This window comes from Pleuronectes platessa, chromosome 14 (assembly GCF_947347685.1).
Source record: "Pleuronectes platessa chromosome 14, fPlePla1.1, whole genome shotgun sequence".
Classification (NCBI taxonomy): domain Eukaryota; kingdom Metazoa; phylum Chordata; class Actinopteri; order Pleuronectiformes; family Pleuronectidae; genus Pleuronectes; species Pleuronectes platessa.
The window spans coordinates 10,352,760-10,372,190 of NC_070639.1; the positions used below are offsets into that span (position 1 = coordinate 10,352,760).

The following is a 19,431-nucleotide window of genomic DNA, read 5'->3' on the forward strand; positions in this document are numbered from 1 at the left end:
CAACTCCTCATGCTCTCGCATGTCAAGTGGTCAACCTGAGAAGGACATGGATACATTATAATGTCTGAAAAATAAAGAAAATGTTTTCCTCTGTCCTGCACCTAGAGTTGAGAACTTTTTGGATGTGTGTTTCTTTTAAAACCTTTTGAAAATTATTATAATTATGAAGTATGAATTTATACATTAAAAAATACATGATAAACTTACCAAATTCTAACAGTGGTCCCAAATGTCCACATATAAAACAGAGGGAGAACGACTCCTCAAATATATCACAACAACCTGTAATGGAGAATAATTGGTCATTTAGTGTACATGATCACACCATTAAGGATCAACACATAAGCACTCTCATCTCTATTTACAGCTCAGAAAGTTGACTGATGCCATAGCAAGAGTAAACGACGTTAACAGCTCTTAGCTAGCATAGCTAAATCATCTGAACAATAATAACCCATAATATCACAATTCGGCATATTAAAACAAAATCAAAAACGTTTTCTACTTTGTTTTGGACATGCTACAAAAATGTAGCCTAGCCAGCCCCAGGCCAACGTTACTTACCATGTCTGCCTCCACTCGCTCATCATTGTCGAGTCCTCCTCGCTCGTCTCCCGGCGCACCTGCTGCTGCTGGGCTGGTGAACCCGGCACCAAATAGGTCCGTCAGTTTGGCACATGTAGCAGCCTCCACCTCCAGAGACTTCAGCTTTTTTTCCCGATGCTTCTCAGCGCCACCCGGGCGTTTTTTACTCTTATTATCCATTTTAAGTTTCTGTCTCAGCAGCAGGCCGTCCCGCGACTCCCCCCGCCGATGCCATGAGGTCCCGCCCCACCCTGGTTTGTGTTATGATTGACAGCACTGTCAGGGCTCTCTGAGCCTGTCAGCCCATGATTGATTGACAATGACAAACAATAGACCAATAATATGTGTCGATGCTGGCAACACACTGCTAGCCCTCTGTAGCCAATTGGCCGGCCCAATTGGAGGGAATTTAGAGAGGAAGAAGAGAATATCTGGTTTCTCCACCCAATGTGGACCGGACCGGCCCACATTGGGTCAACGGCCCACCGGGACGATGCCCGGTATGCCAGATGGCCAGTCCACCCCTGGATATAACTCACAGTATGAGCAACAAAGTAAAGACTCAAGATCATCCAGTGCTGCTGTGTGCACACAGTTTGCCAAAATACAGTATAAATATGACATGGATTTTCAGGAAAGCATTTGGTCTGAGTTACCAGAGGAACAGAGAGATGACGTGAGGTGCAGGACAGAGAGCAACATTAATATTACAGCCCTGCACTGTAAGACACGCTGAAGACATTGTCGTTGATATGCCGTTCATATGAAGTTCATATATTCTAACAGCCTCTATAGCGGTCAAACCAGTTAGGCCTCATTGATAGACCATGTTAGCTACCAATTTGTTGCATTTTGCATTAATAGATCACTACAAACAGTACACGTCTTCTTAAATAGACCTAAAATCGACTTTAGACAGAAAGATGTTAAGGATCTCCAGTACTAAGAATCTAAAACAGTAAAAATTAACTCTGAGATATTTTTGAAATCCGACACTCAAAATCATACCCCATGCCATGTGTAAGGTAGGGCAGTCGGTGGATGAACAGAATGTGTGTCCATTCATCGTTGAGGAAGATATCAGGAAGTCCTACTGACAGACATTGTTGTGCATTTTAAAGAACAAAGTATTTTCATGTGAGAGAACAAGCATTTCAATGAAAACTAGGGCTGCGCAAAATGATCAAAAGGTCATATCCTCTTGTAGAAGTCATTTCATATCCAGTTAATCATATGTATTGTAATTGGTCATCCGTCTCCGTGATTCTTTAGGTTTTGTTTGAGCTCTGAGTTGTATTACTCTCATCCATAGACACCTATGAAGGTATTTTCTGCTGCAAAACACTTGTAGAAAATCGTCTTTTCTTAAATGATCTCCATACAGTGTAACATGAACCTCTTGGTAAAATAAATTTAAACTATTTAAGTCTGAATTTTGTTTGGAAATATCCTGGGTTGTATAATGTTCACATGTTCGTTTGTGATGAAATACTGCGGCTAAGAGTTACACGACGAAATGAACAATGTATTTTGTTTCATTTATGTATACATGCATATGTATATGTATATAAACATATATGTAAATATATATTGTATATATATATATATATATATATAATATATATATAAATACTAAGACAAGAAGGTGATAAGACAGGAGCCTTTAAAAAAATTTAAGATCAGATGCTGCAAGAATGACGCAATTAAAAGTCCACCAAAATGAAACGTCCTGTTTTTATTTACAGAAATAAATGATCGCAAAACTTCCTCATCAGTAGGTGGTTATATCACCATAGCAACCAGATGCTAAGATTTGAAATAGAAGATTATTTTGATTGACAGGGACACTCTCTCAATACCTCCTTTGATTCTTTGATGAACAGCATCAAAGTTGGTATTTTGATAGGAGACCTCTGATTGGCTGTTGATTGCTTTAAATACTGTTACATTTTAAGACAGCTGCTATTGCACTCTGACCTTGACTGAGGTAAGTCATGTCTCACTCTCTCTCTCTGTATTTACCCAGCATGCTAACCAATACAATTCAGGCTCATTATTCAAGTTTGAAATTAAACCACTGTATAATATGAAGCTTCTGCTGTTACATGTTGATAATGTGCGGTTTTCTGTTGCTTTTATGACAAATGTGAAAATATTGTTGCTGGCTTCTTTTGTGTTTTCTGCTGCTTATCTTAATGAGTGATATTTGTTAACGTAATGCTAAGTAGCTTTAAGTCGCCGAGGCCAGGCAGAGCGAGGCATTGTGGACAAAACACCTGTAGCACCAGGAAATGTTCCCATTTCACAGCTTATTCTACCAAACGATGTGTTTTGTAACATTGGGAAGATTAACCTTGGTGTTTAACTTTAGTATTTAAGATAAAGTAAAAAAAACAACAGCTTCCATCACTGCCAATCAAATTCAGATTAAAATTCAAATCAAAGGGGCTTGGTGCCATGGTGATTGATGAGGGAAATTTTATTTCCAAAAACATTTACTGGTGATTTTTTGGTTAATGTGTAGTTTGAATGTGTTGAAGGACAAGTTGACGGAAGCTTAAGTTATTGCTAGGAGCACATTACATGAGGTGTGTAGCTCCTTTAAGGAAAAAAACAATTATTTCAGAGAAAGCTTTTCTGGAAGGAGCATCAACTTGCATAACTTGCTCACACGGCCCCATTTTTTTACTCTCACAAATTTCAAATTTATCTGTGTGACCGGCAAAGTCTTGGAATTCTCACGATGTCTTTATTTCACAGATAGGACTTATAGTTTCTGAATTATAGTTGTTTGAGTGGTGCACTCAGAGTTTAGATTTCTCTCTTCCCAGTGAGGAGAGAGCAGTTGCATTCAGTTGAGTTTCCATGGCAACCAGATACACACGTAGCAGGAGGGGAGTCTCTCTCTCTCTCTCTCTCTCTCTCTCTCTCTCTCTCTCTCTCTCTCTCTCTCTCTCTCTTCTCTCTCTCAATCTCTCTCGCTCTCTCTCTCTCAATCTCTCGCCTAAACCAGCCAGTCTGTCTCTCTCTCTCTCTCTCATTCTCTCTGCGTGTGTCTCTCTATCTGTGTCAATTGTTTTATATTGAATGTTTGATAGATCAAATTCACCTAAATCTTACACACTATTTCATCCTGTCACCTGCAGACATAAAGCCTTTTGACTTCAAGTTCCAGACAAGAGCAGAAACTTCTTCGGAAAATAGTGCATCCACTCATCCAACAGCTTCTTCAAAAGATAGATCTACTCTCTGTAGTGAACCATGGAGAAACCAGATATTCTGAAGATCCTCAATGATGAACTCCTCACAGCCTACAGGAAGATCAATGCTCTTAAGGATGAGGTGTGGCAGCTGCAAGACCAGCTTCAAGACAGAGATGAGTTCATAAAGATGGCGGTGGAGAAGGAGAAGGAGAAGGAGAAGGAGAAGGAGAAAGAGAAAGAGAAAGAGAAGGAGAAGGAGAAGAGGAAGGAGATTGAGACCGAGACCGAGAAGGAGAATGAGATCCAGGCCCTGACGGAGAAGGTGGAGCAGCTGGAAAACCAGCTGAAAGAGAAAGATGTTGTCATAGCGAAGGAGGTGAAGAAACGGCGCGCTCGCCTCAGGGCCTATCTTGACTGCCTTGCTGAGCTAACTGACTGTCAGGCCAAGGTTAAGCTTATGGAAGCAAGGCTGCACCAGGAGCCACCTCAGCCTGATACAGGATGTAGTAGTAGTGAGGTGGAGGTGGAGAAGGAGAAGGAGAAGGAGAAGGAGAAGGAGAAAGAGAAGGAGAAAGAGAAAGAGAAGGAGAAGGAGAAGGAGAAGGAGAAAGAGAAAGAGAAAGAGAAGGAGAAGGAGAAGGAGAAAGAGAAGGAGAAGGAGAAGGAGAAGGAGAAGGAGAAGGAGAAGTACAAGGACAAGGAGAAGGACAAGGAGAAGGAGAAACTTGTGACGATCTACAATGTCGAAATCCTCCGAGCCAACAGGAACATTTTGATTCTTAAGGAGGAGGTGTGGCGGCTGGAAAACCATCTTAAAGACAGAGATGATATCATAAAGATGGCGGTGGAGAAGGAGAAGGAGGAGGAGAAGGAGAAGGAGACGGAGAAGGAGAAGGAGAAGGAGAAGGAGAAGGAGAAGGAGATTAAGATTGAGACTGAGACCCAGAGGGAGATGGAGACGGAGAAGGAGAAGGAGAATGAGATCCAGGCCCTGACGGAGAAGGTGGAGCAGCTGGAAAACCAGCTGAAAGACAAATATGTTGTCATAACGAAGGAGGTGAAGAAACGGCGCGCTCGCCTCAGGGCCTATGTTGACTGCTTGGCCGAGCTCACTGACTGTCAGGCCAAGGCTAAAATTCTGGAAGCAAGTCTGCACAAGTGAGCAGTGAGGTGGAGGTCAACATGGAGAAGGAGAACGAGAAGGTGCTTGCTTCAGGGCCGAAAGGAGACAAAACTGCAGCAGGAGAAAACTCCAACTATGGGACTGAGCTACAGAAAGGAGGAGGCCGAGATGAGCTGGAGGAGAGAGAAGAGGTGGAGAAGCCCCCACCCTCACCCTTTTTCTACTCCTCAAAACAAACCCCTCCCCTGTCCCCCTTTGTACATATTTGAAATGATCTAATGATGTGTTGTAAATATGTTAAACTTTTTGAATAAAAATAACTAGTAGAGTAACATGTACCTCTGTCTTTCTGAATATAGATACAGGATTCATTGATCAATTAACACAGTGTTGGAGTGAAACAAATCAGTGTGATTCATTTAGTTTGCTACTATTCATATGAACACAGCAGAGCATAGACAAACAATGTTTCTTAACTTTTTTACATTTGGTCAAATCTATATATTAATTATGACAACAATACAATAATAATACTATCATCTCATCTGAGGGCCCACCCATCACACTGACCACGCCCATCTGACACGCACACACACTCACGCACACACACACATGCACACACACACACACACACACACACACACACACACACGCATACACACATACACGCACGCACACACACACACACAAGTCATTATCATTTATATATTTACTGTATATATACACATTTATTTCAATTTATTCATGGTTGAGGTCAATATCAGATCAGAAGACATGTTCATGGCACTGAAGTCAATTTAAAATTATATGTAGCATGTTAGAGTTTTAAATAACTTGTCCATGTGTAAAACAATAGTTTAATTAAAAAAAAAAAAATCACAATAATTATTTTGGGGGGCTGAAGCACATTTTAGGGGGGCTTCAGCCCCCCTAAAACAGGCCTAACGACGCCCCTGACAGGAAGTAAGGAGTAAACTTGGACACACAAAATGAACACAAATCTAAACACAAGGAAAACACAGGTAAAAGTCAATAAACAAAAAGAGTCCATAATCAAAAGACTACAAAAAAGAGTTTAAGGTCTAGAGTCTAGGCCCTAGACTCATGACAATAACTTGGACTTAAAGAAAAAAAAAACTTTCTGAAATAAATTAGCTTTTGCAGACAATCTCATGACAACTCAATTTAAAACCTTTTGGGAACAATAAATGCAGTGTGACCTAATTAATGCAAAAATTAAGAATTTCAAAATGTAATTAAAGTTCAAACTGGAACATAAGAATTCTGTCACTAATTATGTTTCTAGCCTTGGTGTTCCCTGACTGATTGAGCTCCAGTGTCACCACCCATGAACATTTAATGACCTTGAAATGTCCTTTTCAAAATTATCGATCTGCCCATTAGTCAGCCTTTTCCTCACATCACGTCTCTGATGGCGACAGCCGTGACCCTAATGCACTTGCTCCCTCTCCCCGTGGAGATGTCCTGTTAGCATGATGAAATTACCAAAGGTCACCTGTCTGTATCATTTGCAGGTTTGTGCGAAGCCCTCCTGTCCTCAGGCCTTCTCAAAACCTCCTTCCCCTGTGAGACATCTGCTGAGACATGAAAGAGGGAGTCACATTGTCACACCTTTGGTAGACACCACTATTTTATCTGGAAAGCTGGCAACCCTACATTGAAACTCACCCACTCGCTCAGCGCTCAGGCTCTCAGTGGTGTGCTGAAGTAAAACGAGTGATGGAACTCACTGGGGAAACAGATCCACACTTCCGTCATCGGAAACACGTCAGAGTCATCTGACGTAGGAGCTATAGCACGATGGGTCCATTTCCTGAGCAAGCAAAGCTTTTTAGATGGAGGCTCTTTCAAGTGCATGTATGTGCTAATCCAGCCCTTATTTCGGGAATGTCTGAACCTTAACCAATACAGTATTATTTCTTGCACAGTGGGACTCCCTCAGTATTGGCTGCAACATTATAAGACAATGTTACTTTTGTCTCTGTAACAAGGGTGGTCTGCAAACATAGATTTTCCTTTCTCATGGATCAGAAGCATTCAGGTAGGGCCAAGTGTGGGTATTGACTTTAAGGGCCTCAGATATTTGAAAGCCGCTGTAATGCTTTTGGTCTTTGCAACCACCCAGCTGGAAAAAGGCAAAGAAGAGTAAACACAAACACAACAGTTTTGTCACTTTACCAACAGTCTCTGCAAGCTCCCTGTAGTAGCCATCTGAGAATCTCTATGCTCCCATGTCATTGATGAGGGAGCACAGAGATGCTTGTTGATACTGACTTCTATGCAGACTTTTGCCTCCAGGGATCCATGTTGCATGTTGGGTCCCCAAAAAAATACTATTATTAGCCAAATGAGAGTAAAAATATATGTAGTCAGCCTCCTTGGTGGATTGCTGAAATCCATGGTTAACTGCATTTCACAATTAATTGTCTGACCCCCACTGTCCACCGTCCCGATATTACAACACACATTAGTTTTTGCACTGGAAAACTGTCTTAACTGTAAGATAACCTCCAAGGTTTTGGCAGCTTGGTTTTGCCGGTATCTTCTCAGAGCTTCTGCTGAAAGCATTTCTCTGTGGTGGCCCTCCATAGCAAAAAAGAGTAATCAATTTAACCAATCAATCATCTACTCCAACGCCTTGGTGGCTTGCCCAGTCAGACGTTCAGTCCCTTCTCTCTTAGGTCCAAGCTGGATTAGCTCAGCTCCTATCCCCGCTCTTCTCCCTTCCAGTATAGCTATCATTCTGCAACCTGAGCTCATCTACACACTTTATGTCTGAGTACCGCTAACTTTTCTGTGGCTCTCACAACATGCCGGCTCTTGGTACACACACCGGGACTCATTGAGACCCTTTCACAATAAACCTGCTCAAGTTAGAATGAGTCAGATGCATTTAGGTTGTTGTAATGTGGTTGTAAAGGACTGAACTGTCACTGATAACTAGACAGTATTTATTACAGTGTTTAAGTGTGGTGTTTGTTTACCTCAGTTGACTGAGAGGGAACGTACAGAGATAGAGCTCAGAGAGGGATGAGCAGAGAGAAGGAAGGTAAGTAGTGAAGTCTGGGTTTTATGAGGTGCAGATTGACTAACATCCCAACGCAAAAGCATTGTTAGTGCCATATTTGTATCAAGTGGAAACTTTCAAATACAAAATTGGAGCGCAAAATATAGAAATTAAAATATTCTTCACAGACGTGTCACTTTTCCCTCCTCTCAACCGCCCCCTTCTTTGTCCTGGACTGAACATATTTACCTCCTTCCATTATATAAAATAAAGCCAAAATATGCCAGATGCAGGATAATGACCATGGAGGGGAGCTGTAATATTAAGGTCCCCCCCAACCAATCAGGAGCCAATCTCAGCTGACACTTGTGATGTCCCGCCCCTTTTTTTATTGCATCAAATAACTAATCAAAACAAAACTTCTCTGAAGAAAATGACGATTAAACATGAATCAGTACGATAACAACCAACATAAAATTACAGAAACCATCTTTGAGAAATACGTATTTGATGATATTTGAGTACAACTATTATCTATGGAGGATATGCGAGTGCTCCTTAACTCCTTATGCAATCGCGTCCCGTATTCGGGACGCAAGGTGTGTTTTTTTATCGATCAGCGTCAAACATTTGTATTTAAAGAACTGTGTCGTACAGCTAGGTACTAATGCATGTAATGTAGTACTAATGTAGAAAGCTAAGATTCTTCTGATTCCACTGATGTAAACCATTTAAAGATCCGATCACCACAGCCGATACAATCAACGTAACAGTCAGACAACTTACCAAAAAAAATTATTAAGACAGTCGACGTCACTCACCTAAGAAGCATGATATTAATCCACAGATCAATAACATTCCAACAAAAACGGTGTTGGTACATTGATAAAGGTCCAGACGATCGAATCCAGTAACATAATCACTCCATAGAGTAGCCAGCAGCTAAGTGCCAACTTTGACTTTTTTTCCGTCGTAACTTCTGTTAGAAAGTAAACACAGCGGCTCAATGGATTTCAAAATGGAGGGTGCACTCTAACCTTTAGATGGACAGCTCATTCGACCCAATTGGAGAAGGCAGGGGTTGTCCACATTCGGCAAAAGCCAACGAGAGCCCTCGTTTACAGACAGTGCGCGCCCTTCTTCTGACGTGGCGAGGCTCAGCCAACTGCAGTCGATTTTTGTTATGACTGACTTATCGTTTAGCCAATTACATTTTCCAGGAAGTACATGTCCTCCGCGACCTGATAGAGAACTATCAACACACAGCAAGTCACTGCACAACAGTGAACACGTGCTTCCAGAGCATCTCATCTCCATGCGTAACAGTAAGTGAGCACTGGTTTTGAGATCGGTGCGTAAAAGTTCGGGGGCGTTGCTGTGAGATCCGTGTGCAGAATTCAGTCTTGCTATGGAGCGTTTTGAAGCTACACTATGGAGAAACGTTTAGAGAAATGAAACTTGATGACCGAACAAGCAAAGGGATCTGTGTTATCGGCGTGACAGCGACAAGTCTGATGATGACGTATCAGAGGAAGACAGCGACACGTCGTTTGACTACGAGGCAGACGCCATGTTTCAGGAAGGACGAGACATTACTCTTGACAAGTACGTATTTTATTATAATAAATAACTAAATTACTGTGTGTGTGTGTGTTCGTGTGTTTTTTTAGGATTTGCTGTTGATTAGTAAAAGGTGTGGATTTAGATGTGGGAGAGATAATAGTTGTCTTTGTTTGAGAATTAGAATGTGCATATAGATGGTGGAGAGGTGAGTGTGCCTTTGTGTGTCGAGATGAATGTGAACAGATATGCATATAGGTGTGGGTGTGGTGCCTCTGTACAGCTCTTCTAATAGCTCCCGACTAATTTTTCTTTTCCCACATAGGTCCATCGAGGTTCATGGGTGCTGACATCCTGATAGGGCACTACAAAGTCCTCCACAAGCCTCCTCCTGCAGTCGTGACTGCTACAATGGCTGGCATGTATCCAAAAATTTGAAAGATGTATATTTGAATACATTTTTAACCATATGACCAGTTTTGTCTCTTTTATATAAAAGTATGATTTTTAGTGTAAAAGTAGCCTTTTTAGCCTATTTGGTTACCATGGGTACCAAGGGTCCTTTGGAGCCTCCAAATGGCCTTTTTGGAAAACACCCAGACATGCCCTTAGTAAAACATCTGTAAAATATTCATTTTCTTTGGTATTGTGTTCAAATTTGAACTTGAGCTAGTCAAGGCTTCATGCTAGGGTCCCATTGGGTTTTCCAGCTCATAAGTCCCAGCTATAGTCAGCAGCAGGCATCTGTTTACCAAAAATATTCAGGCGAAAATAAAAACCTTCTACCTCACTGTGTGCCAACTGCTATTACTCAATGCAAGTAGCACTTATAGTTATTCTGACTATTGGGTAGGGAAGATCAGAATGTTACCTTTAAAAAGAGACCAAGATCATGCATGTACTCCAAATGGTTCAAGAACAGCTTTCAATTTAATTTGGGTGTCCTCAAACAGGCGTTTTAGGCGATTTTCACCCGTTTCTTAAGAGGTTAATGGATTTTAAAGTGGTAGGTTTGTAAAATAAGAGACCTCACTCTTTTCTGAGGTAGGCTTTTAGCCGTTTGGTAATAATAACCATATGCATCCCTCTTTATCGTGGAACTGCTAACGTGCATTAACACTCACTCATGTCTCCGTTTCCATGGCTCTCGCGGCTCTGTCCATTTTTCCATCCTGTCTTTCAAGTAAGGGCTGATGGGAGAGTCGCTGACCAATCACCCTGACCTGCCCCATTTCCTTTTCACAGCTCTGCCGGGCCTTTGTTGTGAGTTGAAGGTGGTCGTCTCGCTGTTGTCAACCACTCTTCTCTCCAGCACTTATTTTCTGAGTGTGTGTGCTGAATGTGTGAGTCCATTTGTCGATCATCTGAGAGATGGGAAGCAAACACTGTCGGAAAATACTTCCAACTCAAGCCAATGGACCTCATGCCAGAACTAGATAAATGAGCAGATTCATTCTTACGTAACATTTTAAGGATTTAAGAGAATTTGTGGCATTCACAAATTTTCTAGAGCTTAAATCTCTTGAGGAAGAGCATTTATATAAAAGGTGCGAACCTCTAAACATATTAGTGTTTTAAGTGGAAGTTTTTGGGCACAGAAGTTCCTGACGCACTTTTTAGTGGTAACATGTTGAGTTAAACAATGTTTTTTATCATCCTCCCAAAATATTATGCAGAAGTCTGCATAAAACCAACTAATTATGAAATCAAGAAGTGATCCTACTGTGATAATGGTTGTTGAGTTGTTTAACATGACCTTACAGCAGCAGTGAGTCCTGCTGCAGAGACTAATCATCAAGAGAATGAGCATCTGTCCTATTTTCCCCCATATGATGCATGGTATTCAGCAAAAATAGACAAAATCAAAACTGAACTTCACTACAGTTTCAAGTCCAGGAAATATATCAAAGACAAGAGAACATATATATTGTGAGAGTTTTATTATTATCAAAGGAGAAACTGGAGGCTACATGTTAAGTACAAAATCACAGCAAAACCCCAATAGCTATAATATTATCATGTAAATTAGTAAAGAGAATATTTTTTCGTATTTGGTGAATGAACTTAGTTCAAGGTAATTCAATGTCACACCCAACTCAGTAGGTCCAAATTCACCGAGCTAAATTTAATTAAGGACGAGTCAGTGCTGCAGGCTGGATTCTTGGGAGCAGAGAAACCCAAACCTAATTGCATGCGTTTCTCAAAGAGGACTAAACGTGGCATCTTGATTATGACTTCTGAAGGAAGGTCGACTAACAGCCTCACCTTTCTTCGTCCATCTATCTATCTATCTATCTATCTATCTATCTATCTATCTATCTATCTATCTATCTTTCCATTTTGTGTATTGTATTGTATTTGTAGACATTCCTGTGTGTATCCAAGCTGCCAAATAATGTCCCATGCATCCCACCCTGTCACACAAACGAGATGTTATTTCACTTCTTAGTTAGTTAGTTGCTAAGCTACTGAAATGCACTAATGAAATGTTCCATTCTTTTGAAAGAAGGACCCCCTTGTGCTGGTTTCTTCTTCTTAGTTCTTTAGTGAGGTGGGGGTCTTGGTGTGATTACTTCCGTAAACTGCAGGGTGCTGCGTAAATGTGAGGTGAGTCACAATGTAGCTTTGCTTTCATGACTTTCTACGTGCCTGTCCCCACTTCTCCATCAGCACGACTACCTGGATGCATTCTTTTCTCCATCAGCTTGTCAGACCCCATGAATGACCGGGAACCCGTTCACACTGAGTCGTGTTGCTAATCAATTCCGTAACTACAGCAGAAGCAGCTATTACAAAAAGCCAAGAAGAAATTGCAATTTGTTTGTTGATTTGTCACTGATTACATTTAACATCCCTTGTTATAATGTTTATATACAGCAGTAAGTTATTTTGATGCCTTCACATAAAAATTTGTTATAAATTCCATGAGCATCTGGTTGATAATGAGATTTCCCACAAAACAAGTGAATCATCTGAGCACCTTAGCCAACAAAGCAGAAGTTCCCGGCGGCACAAAGGCCCAACAACTCGTCAAAGCATTCTCCAGGGATCTCAAGTGGTCTTTGAGCTAAAATGTCACCTCACAGCAGGAGTAAGAGGGCCTGAAGCATTTTCACCCAGGTGCGTGGTCCTTTTATTGGTCCTGTACACAAGAGTGCCGACATTTTTCTGAAAACACAAACTCTCTACCTCATTCTCTGACGTCCTTTCACAGCTGTTCAGATGGAAAGTCTTTTATTCATCGCAGGTAAAAGCTCTTTAATGGAGAGCTATTTGTTCCGAGCCTTCGACAGACGTACAGTCATTTTTACTGTAATAATATCCAATGTATTAATCCCCAGTATAGCAGCAATGTTTCTAATGACTATATGTTTATAGGTTGAAGGGATACTGACGAATACCATGATAAGAACCCATGGGATACTTTGCTTTTGTTAGAATGATTGTGTGATTCATCATATCTTATCTTATTCTATCACACTGCTGTAAGAGATAACAGTACCAGGAGTCTCTAGTCATTCTAGATGCTCCATTACATCATATAAAGATGGACGACGGTCTCCTCTTCCTACCACTATCCAGAAGTGAAGCACTAGGAGAAACATCAGACAGAAACCATATTTCAGAAAATTGTATCCGACATGTCCCATCCACTATCACTGAGGAGGCAGGCTTTGGCTTTCTTTTTGGGTCTACGAGCTGTATAGGTACATCAGTGTCTTGAGTGAGAATCAAATAGGTGGCCACTTGCACAAAACAAAAGTGGACAAAATTCAATTTGTATGGTGGCGCTAGAGGAAAAGGTGATCACAATCCTTTTTGTGCTTGGGAACCATAAATATCTCCACAGATTTCCGTAACAATCCATCCAAGTTATGGAGCTATTTCACCATTTTAGAGCGGGGACTGAATAATAATCGATCATTACCATTCTGCCCCAAAAAAGACAGAAAAAACTTTAAACCTGGCATTTAAAGCAGCTTTTATGTAGCAGGCAACCACAAATAATTTATATATCCACAGCAATGTCTCATGACAGTGAGCAGTTGCAAAGGCTGCATCATCCCTATTCATCTGTTTATTATGCATCAAAGTGTATGAGTTGTTATGTTTATATTCTAAGAGTAAGCTTTATGCATCCCCATCCTCGTGCATCCTGCTTCCAAAGAGATCACACCCTTCTTTCCAGTGCACGTCTTCTGCCTTCATATACCGCCACAATGTGATTATTCCATCCTATCGCTGTGCAGGTTCCCTCTTGCCAGAGAGGCAGAGGCTGAATCTCCTCTCAAGTGACAGTATATAATATGCTGAGAGGACAAGGAAGGTCAAGGGGAGTAATTATTTTCATCCTGTGACATGTCCCATGTGACACTCACAATGTCAGAGAGGTATTGCCACAGGAAATGGAATAAAAATATGAACCAGTCCAGGCGATCAAGACTCACACAAGGAATCTATGTTTGACACTCCTTGGAGACAGGATGGTACATATCTGAATTGAAACCCAGGCAGCTATGCTCTTTGAAGGCCGGGAAGGTCACCAGTCAAATAAACACAATGCACAAAATAAATAAACACAAAATCCATTACTGCATTTGATGGAATCCTTTTGTTGAAGTTTTCGCATGTTTTATTGTTCATTAAGACAAATTGGTTATTTTAAAGGACACGGTATAAATATATTTACCTTTTATGTGCTGCTGCTGCTGCTGGTGGTGTTTTGATGGAGCTATAGAGGGGCTATCTGAGGAGAATCTGTGTACCAACGTTTAGTTTGCTTTTGGATTCCATTAAGACCATTAGGCCCAACTTCCATGTAAGCAAGAGAATGGGTTGGTGGCAGCGCCTGTGCACTTAACCTTATTGAATTTCTGTATCGTCTCATACTTTACTGCAAAAAACTACACTGTTCCTCCTTTTGCAACCTCGGAGCTTGTTTTTTTAGTCTATATCAGATGTTCCACATAATGTTTTTTTTAATTCAGGGGAACTTGCCCCGCAGAAAGATAAACGTTCTTTCGAGGAGCTGAGACTAACTCAGATGATAATGAGCACATGAGCATTTTCAGAGAACCCAGTCAAGAAATAAGGACAGAGACGTGAAGAAATCCTTTTTTTCTGAATTTTCAATTTACAAGGGGATTTTTTTTCATGACAAACCTTTTGTATATGTACATTTTAGGAGAAAATAAGGCTTTAAGGGGTTTGATGAAGGACTGGAGTGGGACTTTTAACATATGAAAAGCATCCACAGTGCCTTATATTATCTTATTTTGATTTGTATTGTTGCTGCAGAATTTCAAAGTCATATAAAGGAAGATTGAGGACATTGGGTAAAATTTGAAATAGAGACTTTATTAGAATCAAACAACATTACAAGCAAAAAAACTCCTGGATAATCACCCAGTTGTACAAAGACAGTTTAAACTGTTTATGTGTGTGTGTGTGTCTGTGTGTGTGTGTGTTTGAGAGAGAGAGAGAGAGATAATCTAATAAGCCACATTTGTCAGCATTATATCTCAAAGACCACAAAAACCATACCACTAATTCCACAAAATCTGCCTACTCTCTGTGTTCTATACTACTATACTCTATATTTTCTCCAACACACACACACACACACAGATACACAAAAAATGCCCCATATATAGATTATACAAATGCAGCGAGACTTATCATGTCTCTCTTGTCTGCAAAGTCACAAGCAATAAACAGTGACTGTGACAACAATCATAATAGTAATTCCTCTTTGCCTTTATAAAGGAGGTAGACCTGTTGAACCTCCTCCATCCAGAGCACAAACCAGAACGGAAAACCACACATTCCAAACCAAATGTAAACACCTAAGGCTTTGCAGCGTCATAGCAGCACGAACATCCTCGTCGAAGACACGTGGAAAGCAGCCAAGACAAATCACATTAAGTTTCCCCCACTGAATATTCCATCTCAAAGTTCTCGCCCGTTCAGAAAGGACAGAAGCTGCGGAAGCCTCCGTTTCATTAGCGTTAACCCACAGACGTCTGACAATGTCAAGCCAACCCCGAATCTGTCAGTATCCGGAGTGCTCGCCCAAACTCTTTTCCATGGATGGAGAAGCAACACTGTTATGATGCTTTCATCTTCTGCTTTGCCTCAAACAAAAGTGACTCATGCATACACAGAGCAAATGTATAAAGATCACATACTGTACACACACAAACACACACACACACACACACACACACAGATACTGTACACTCAAAACATACTTAAGGCAATGGTGGCCTGTCAACTGTGACCATTCGAGTAATAAATTTGCCCTGGTATGCTTCTCTAACCCTTTATCCCTGCTCATCCCACATGAGCCTACGGCCTGTACAAGCTGCTAAGAAACATGGCACACTGCTCCATGTCACTGACAAGCCAGATCAGCTCCTAATTCCTTCATCACCGGGCAAATATTAACAGAGAATATTGAATGTCATACTAATAACACCTGATTTTGGTACAATTACAGCATATTCCACAATTATATGTGAGCAGGTACGTGCACAGATATGGAGCAGATACAAGTTATATTGGCCTCTTGCTAAAGACAGCTTATGTGTCTACCCACATTCACAACAAGATGGCTGCACTAATACAAAATCCGGTAAACAACAGCAGTAATGAGACGATACCCAGATGTTTGACTATCAAATCCCTGGATCTTAAATCCTCATCATCAGGTTCAACAATATGATTCCCACAGTACACATGGATCATAATGTGACGGCTGCAACGACTGCTTCATCTTCATTATATTACAACTCTGAAGACTTTATTAAAACATGACTTACGATGCAACCCTGCTGCGCATTTGCCTCGAGAGCTGCCTGATCTGTTCATCTGGATGAATCAATAGCAAAGATGTTTGTGACAGCTATAAAAATAGGCTACATTGTCTTTCTCTTTTTCCCCCTAGTTCTTTCAAGGGACAATGAAACTCCTCATTGTATCAGCAAATGTCTACTAGAAATTAATAGGGCGAAGCTGGCGGCTGTTCCGAGATTGGGGACTTCCAAAGATCCTGAAAGCCCCGAGCTCCCTGTGTGTCTTTGCTAGTTTGATAAATTGTGAAATTGTTGACATTTGTGGTGTTTTTTTATTACAAAAGTGCGATCAACACAGGAAGTTCCTGAATTATCAACTAACAAGAGACGCTGCAGTGCTCACACAACCCTGTCTCCTGAAAGTCAGGTTTCTATAAAACAGATTTGCAAGAGTAAAAAAATGTGAGTGAAAGAGGCAAATGTCTTTTATCAAGGGTATCAGTAAAATGGTCTGAGAACACTACATTTAGTTTGTTTTCCAACACAATATCAAATCTCGCAAAACCATATTAGCTATAGGGACTCATTTTACATGGGTATGTTTACTCACATTCCCGGGATATTGAAGCGAGAACATTTATTTGCCAGTTTCATAATCAATCATTGTTATTTAATCCTCTTCTGCCAAACAGTTTTGTAATGGATGCATGTGGAAGAGCTGTATATTAAAGCAAATTTGCTCCTCAAACATCAGCTCGGCTCACGTTAAACAATTATGACCTCATTCAAACTACTATCCCTTCTTCTGTCTTCCTTTTTCCACACATTGGGATGGCGTCCTTATCGTTGAGCAGCAGCACTCCCACTGAGCACAGCCACACTCTTTGTCCCTGACACTTGTGTGTTGTGACGAATGGTCGCATTTTTATTTGGAGGAATGGGCTCTGCCCCCGAGGCAGCTCTTCAGTCTGAGCAGCGGTGAAGGTTCCAGCACAGAAACAAATGAGGCGCTCGAGAGCCCTACATTTCACTGCGATACGGACCATATAGTGCGAAAGCTATGAGATGTCACCGTTAAGCATCGTGGTAAGAAGCTAGAATGAGCGGGAGGTGAAGGTGAAAGTGGTGAAATTACTCAGCATAAGCAGTGACAGCTTCGTGAAGAGAGGGAGGTACAAGCAGCGTGAGGGAGTGAGGACTTATTATGCTATAAAGACCTTAATGTCTTGGCTCAACTTGATTGATAACTGATGTTGATGATAAACAACATGAGAATAATCTTTGATGTCGATTCGACACTTAAAACTTTCTTTTTAATGTTTTTGTAGCCTTTTAAATATAGCATTAAACAATAAAAAATTGTATTTACATTAGAGGTTTTGTACTTCGTGCAACACTGACGTGGTCAATAAGTATTTAGAATATTTAGAATATGGATCAACCCACTACATAAACTAGTACTAGAGACTTTCCTGCTCACATTGCACTAACGTGGAGGCAAACAGGATTTTAATGCCTCAAGCCATTCACTTTACTTAAACCTCATAATCAGCTGCTAGTTGGAAGTAGTTCGTTGCAACTCAAACCTTAAAAGTTGCAATTCTTGACTTCTCTTAGGGGAATAGTTACAGTGGCTTATTTTCCTCGTTTTGTTTTGGCTAACATGTTAACCAACCGTTGCCTAAAATGTACACATTCAGCATAAGTATTAATAGCAATTACTTTGAGTCCTATTTCCTGTTTCCTAAATCTCAGTCAAATATCCACTCTTCAATTCAGTCATCAAAGTATTTTTATTTACGTGCCCAGTGTTAATTTTGTGAAGACTGAAACAAAGCTAATTAGGTGGCATCTGTCTGTAATTGGATGTGAGTGAGTGAATGATAACCACTTTGATCTGGAGTATCTTCTCTTGAGCAAGTTATGAAGTCAGACAGCCTGTGGCCCCTCAGAGAAATCAGCGTCTCGCCGCTTTCTAGACAAAAACTAATAAAACACTGTAAGTGTCACTCAGAAACAACAGCCCAGACATCTGCGTTATAGTTTTTTTCGGTCTGTGAAACACAAGCAGCCACATAAATAGGTCCTGTCTGGGATTTACTGCAGAACTTCAGCCAAAGGAAGTAATGGCTGCTTTTTCCTAATGTTACAAAGGGACTGAGAGGCAGACAATTCAATTTGAAAGAACACAGCCTGTCAAACACAATCCCAAACCAATGTGGTTTTATTGTATGAGCATATTTGAGCTCATAGCCATGCATACAAAAGCCTGATCCCCATCGCGCCTCAAGATCACATCCGCAGCTAGACGAGTGTGTGTCTGGTGCTTTATAGATGACGGAGCTCTTGTCTGTCCTCACTAATTTAGAAGGTGTGTGAAAGTGAAGGTTGTGTCACTGTATTGCACAAACTATTCCAGTCCTCATTCTAAATCTGCCTGTTTTAAATAAGAGGTTTGCTTGGCCTGTGGCAGGACTGGTTGCAGCTTTCTGTCTGAAGCTGTGAAAGTGACCTGCAGTAGGTGAAGACTTCCACAGACACCTTAAGCTGCACCACTTTTGTTGCACAAAGTTCACCTGTTTATTCAAAGTTCAGTGAAGCTGGACTCTGAGCACCCGGACCCACAACTGGTGAACTGCTCTGGACGTTGTGATCGACAACGTCACTTCATGAGTATCATGTGTCCAATTGCAACAAATTCAACACTGCACTTCCTTGGGCCCTTAACAATACGCACAAATTGTTTCTTGAGATGTGTGAGTCCAATACAGACAGACAGACAGACAGATAGACACACAGACATTATTATTTTAAATGTTATCATATAGGACCAGCAGTAGCAGATAATTCATATTAATAATTAATTAGCACATTAGCTTGAGACTTGGTATTTCACTTGCTAGATTTTCCATAACACAAAAGTAGTTTTTTGCTGATGAGGCTCCATGCACACTGTAGTGTTAGTCTCCTGCAGTAATACATTAGTATGATTGATACAGAGTAAACGACCAAATCTGCAGACTGATGTAGAATCTTTCCACAAAAAAAAAAGGCCCACGGGTCCGGCTCATACATCTATAGATGAGAGTCTGACAGCATTGTGCTTTGGTGCACTCTGAAAAATATGCTCATCCTCTC

The 19,431-nt window shown here is 40.9% G+C and overlaps 1 long non-coding RNA gene across 1 annotated transcript; it reads right to left on the bottom strand.

The window, feature by feature from the left end:
* Positions 1-5,847: 5,847 nt before the first annotated feature.
* Positions 5,848-8,957, bottom strand: LOC128456105 (uncharacterized). Its single transcript, XR_008341790.1, has 3 exons — positions 8,761-8,957; positions 6,601-6,745; positions 5,848-6,506 (listed from the first exon to the last, which is right to left on the bottom strand). It is a non-coding gene; the product is annotated as an uncharacterized LOC128456105 (long non-coding RNA).
* Between the last annotated feature and the right edge of the window lie 10,474 nt (positions 8,958-19,431).